Source organism: Cornus florida, unplaced genomic scaffold (genome assembly GCF_030987335.1).
Source record: "Cornus florida cultivar Cherokee Brave unplaced genomic scaffold, ASM3098733v1 CherokeeBrave_3.0.0_Hap2_Chr10, whole genome shotgun sequence".
NCBI lineage: Eukaryota > Viridiplantae > Streptophyta > Magnoliopsida > Cornales > Cornaceae > Cornus > Cornus florida.
The window spans coordinates 75340424-75345429 of NW_026775580.1; the positions used below are offsets into that span (position 1 = coordinate 75340424).

General features: G+C 36.1%; 1 pseudogene; it reads left to right on the top strand.

The window, feature by feature from the left end:
- Positions 1 to 310: 310 nt before the first annotated feature.
- Positions 311 to 409, top strand: LOC132280451 (small nucleolar RNA R71; annotated as a pseudogene).
- The last annotated feature ends 4597 nt before the right edge of the window (positions 410 to 5006 follow it).

A 5006-nucleotide genomic window follows, 5' to 3' on the forward strand; every position in this document is an offset into this window, starting at 1 on the left:
AGATACTTGATTTGCCGAGTTTTGGTTGATCAAGAATTGATCAAACATTTGAGATAAGGATTTCATCTCGGCGGCTATTTCATTGGAATGGTCAACTTGATGTAAGCCAACACTCCTCCTTCCACTTGAATTCTTACTATTCTTAGAAGATAAAGTTCGATTCAAAGAATTTTCACTCATGCTCTCATAAAGATGCCACACGTCATCCTCATACCTATCAATGTAAGAGCTACCCATGGAAGCATCAACCATGCCCTTGTAATTATCGGATAAACTCTCAAAGAAATATTGAACTAATTGTCATTTGGGCATGTCATGATGTGGACACTTCCTAAGCAATTCATTGAATCTTTCTCATGCCTCATGGAACGTTTCCCCATCCCCGTGTGAAAACTCTCGAATTGAGGTTCTCATGGCATTGGTCTTAGAAACCAGATAGTACTTCTTTAAGAACTCTTGTAGCATTTCTGCCCAAGAAGTTGTTGAAAAAGGCCTAAGATTGTTAAACCAATATTTTGCCTTATCTTTAAGGGTGAACGGAAAAAGTTTAAGCCTTAAGATCTCTTCCGGCATGTCCGTGTATCTCACGGTGGAACATACTTCAAGAAACTCATCCAAATGCTTGTAAGGTTCTCCACTTAAAATCTCATGATAATTAGGAAGCATTTGAATGGTTTGTGGTTTGATTTTATAGTGGTGTGCTCTAAATGGTGGCAATTGAATGCGTGTGGGTGCATTATATTCATTAGGCACATACTGATCTCTTAAAGTAAGGGGAAGGTTAACAATTGGAGGTACAACATGGGCACCTTGATTGCCTTGAACTATAGGAGGTTGTGGAGCAAACATTGGCCTAGGCATTCCCAATGGAACTTGGCCTTGTTGTTGTGGTGGGTGAATGAATGGCCTTGGCATGCCTAATGGTACTTGCATATTATCATGATGCATATTGGGGTGGAGGATACCTTGTTGGTCTATGTGACCAAGGTCCCCCACATGGTCATCATTATGTACTTCCATTGATGAAATGGGTTGACTAGAACTTCCTTTTCTCCCAGGGTTTCAAACAACGGATTCAAGATGAAAATTAAGAAGGATAAGAGTAGGTTTCAATGATTTACGACCACGTATGCACAACAAAACACAACAAGTAACAAACAATCAACAATCACTTCACATTCGCAACAATTCAACAAACAACAAACTTCCTCCACATACAATGATCCCATACTCCTATGCTATCAACAATATGCAAAGAACAATAAAATTGCCTCCACGTGGGCTCACGATTTAACTAAGAACTGAAATACAAGCCTCCACGCGGGCCAACGATTTAACTAGAGATTGAGTTAAGAAAGAACTCACAAAGGGTCCTTTAGCACTTCAATTCAATTTTCAATTTTAGCCTTGCAAATTTTTTAGATTTTAACTTTTTCCTTGCATTTGCTTAGCTCCTTGCTTAATATGCTCATTTGTTCACCTTCTAGCTCAAGGTACCTAGTCAAACAATGTAATACCCCGTAATTTTAAAGAGTTTATTTAAATTAATTTTGTGTTAGGTTAATTCTTTAATGTGTAGATTTATTCACCTTTTAATTATATATGTTAAATTATTTAATTAATTTTATTTATTTGTGTATGTAATATTGATTTTGTGTTCTATATATTATAATGATTAGTTTAGAAATTTTATTGGTTATGTTTTAGATTAATTAATATTAGTTAATTAAAGTATTTAATTTGTATTGTATAATAATAATAATAATAATAATAAAACAATGTCATGATGTAAAGTTAATATTAGGATAGAATTTAATTTACTATGGTAAAATGGTAGATCAAATAACTTGACTAAGATTGCATTGCCTTAAAGCCATATAGGTGGGAAAGTTGAAAATTAATGTTTAGGTTAGATATTTGTATTATATATATTATATAAATTAGTATATATTAGTTAGTTAGTTACAATTTGAAAGAAAACTCACGTAAGTAGAAGAGCAAAATAACAGTGAGCAATTGATGAAGAGTGAAAGGAAGAGAGAGAAAGAAAGGAGCTTGGACCGGTGTAGGGAATTTACCCGACTACGTGCAGACCGGCGGATTTATTTTAAATCCTAAAGGCAAGTTATTATCTATTTTTCCCCTTTGAATCCATAAATTAGTTGTTTAAATTATTTAGATTATGATGGAGCATTGAGAGCATGCTTAGATTTTAATAAATGATTATTTTTTTTTTATAGTTAGTTTATTAAATTAATGAATTTTTAATTATTTAGGATGATAGACAATTAATTATTATCCTATGAAGTTCAAAATAGCTAAAAATAATTCCTTAAGGCATTAGGGATTTTTTTAGAATTTTTAGGAATTTTTCGGGCATTTTCTGCAATTTCCGGCGACCCTCCGGCGAGTTTTCCGGTCGCCGGCAATGGGGGAGATGACCGGAGTGATCCGGTGTGATGCGGCGCACCATAGGAGGGTATGTGCGCCCATCTGGGCCATTAAAGGGGTGATTGATCCGGTGCACCGCGGTCTATGTTACCGCAGTACACCCGGATCTATGAGCGTTGGATTGAGTGAAGATAGGGTGAGATGATTCAGTGTAGCGCGCCCATAGCAGGATGATGCAGCCAACGAACCAGGACGAGCCACGTCATCAGGGGGGCTTAGTGCGCGCGTGGGAGCGCGTGTGCGCGCATGGAAGATGCCACACGCGCGTGGCGGCGCATATGAGCGCGTGCACGCGTGGGAAAGCTTGGCGGCGCGTGTGGGGAGCTCTGGGAGGCACGTGGGGGCGCGTGAAGGGCCTCTGCAGCTGCTGGAAAAGTCCAGAATACCCCTAGGGACTGTTTTGTCATTACCAAGACCTTCACTATACAGTTTGGGGCCTCGGGTTGGGATTTTTGGAATTAACGGGACATTATATTATTATTTTATTTCTCGTTAACTATTATAATTGTCCGATTAATATTTCTAAATATTAATTGTATCAGTTAAAGTGCGAATCGCTAGTAAACGTATGTAATTAATTTAACGACTATTAATGGTATTATTATTTTATTAAACTGTAATAACCATTAATGTTAAGTTAATTAGTGCTTGGTTTTATTCATATAAATGATCCATTATATATTATGGAATATTTATACTGTTAATCGTATATAAACCATAATTATTATGCTGTGTGCATTTCAGGGAATAAATGGACTGTTTATTATGTCGCATTTATATTATATGGATGTGTTGCCATATAGAACCATGTGAGCTGGCTAATAAGTTTAGACTCATTTATACCTTATGCATTCGTTGCTATAGACAGATGTGTGGCTGTCGGGGTATGTGGTTTAATATTATTGGCATGTGTCGCCTAATTGATATACTTAGTATATTTATTCATATTATTGGCATGTGTTGCCTAATTAACATACTCAGTATATTTAGTATTATTATTGGCATGTATTGTCTAATTGTTATGCTCAGTAACTCATTAGTACATTGAGATGCGTTATTACTGTGTAGTTTTTACAGTCTGTGTTGTCAGTACCGTGCACCATGTATAATAGCTGATTTCCCGGGTAGGGAAAGGAGACACTTAACCACCTAGTGTGAGTCTGAGTGATCACCGTCTATTCTGGTTGAGGTCATGTTATACATTGGATAGTTCCATTAGGATGTATACAGATATAGTACTCATCCGGATATAAATGATTAATTTATTTGATTCTTTGATTTGGGTCATAGCAGAGAGGACTTGCTCGTGGGGTTGACCCACCATTGTTGTTATTTCAGGATACGGTCAGTACCCGTTCCAAGGTTGAGGTTAGTAGTGTGGGACCACCATCCGAACTCATCTACTCTTACGATCCAGTTCAGGGTAGAAGTTTTATGCATTACTTCAGTTTCAATTTTTATTTACTTTTGACGTTGAACTCTCAGGTCTATTTAGGGATCCTTGACATAGGATTTCCAAGTTGTAATGGAGTACTATATTAAATAAAGGATGGATGGATGTTGTATTATTTAGGGTTCCTTTCCTGTCTAAATTCTTTTATTATTATCATTTTGTATTCCATGCTTGTATATGGCCAATTGTTTTTAATATCTCTCGTTTTTCGTGTATAAGCCTGATCAACTTATGCGTGGAAAATGTGGGGTGTTACAAACAAGAACTAACACCATAAGTAACCAAAAATGAAAATAAAAATAAAGTAAAGACACGATCAAAAGAGTACTAATTTCTAATTGATTCCACAAATATGACGTTGCCTTCAATCAATCCCCGGTAATGGCACCAAACACTTGGTGTGTGCCGTCGTGTTGCACCCAAAGTTTGCAAAAAGAAGGACTAAGATGTATGTGGCCAAGTTTTATATTTATAATTTGCCACTACTACCTTTCACTAAAAATATAGTTAGGGCGAGTAGGGATCGTCCCAAGAGATTGGTGGGTCGTATTAGGTTGTGGAATTGAGATTAGGGTTAGTAGGTCGAATGATCAAAAGATTAGTTGGTGATTGAATTATACTAAGATGCAATTTAAACTAAAGTAAACAATTAAATGCAATAGAAAGAAAATAAGAGAGAGAGAGAGAGATCTTGGGGTTTAGAGATCACCACTAAGCATAGCTTTTCTACACCCTTAATGAATGATTAATGAGGGGGAAAACATGTATTGCAACAATAGTGTGTGTGTGTGGTTGTTTCAACAAGCATGGATGACTAATTAAGTATATATTATCTAAGCAACATAGTAGATAGCACAATATATCAAACTAAGCCATTAATCATTTCTTTAAGCTCACAATCCAAACACATCACAAGGTTAGAGACATATACTACTTGTTTTTATAAGTATGGAACATCAAACAACAAGCATGGATTGTCCTCCCATTTAACATCTAAAGTACAACTACACTACAATTAAGCTAATGACAAGAAATTAGGCTGATTAAACTAAGAGAGAGACACAATCCATTAAGAAATGAGTATAAACTATCAAATAAACCA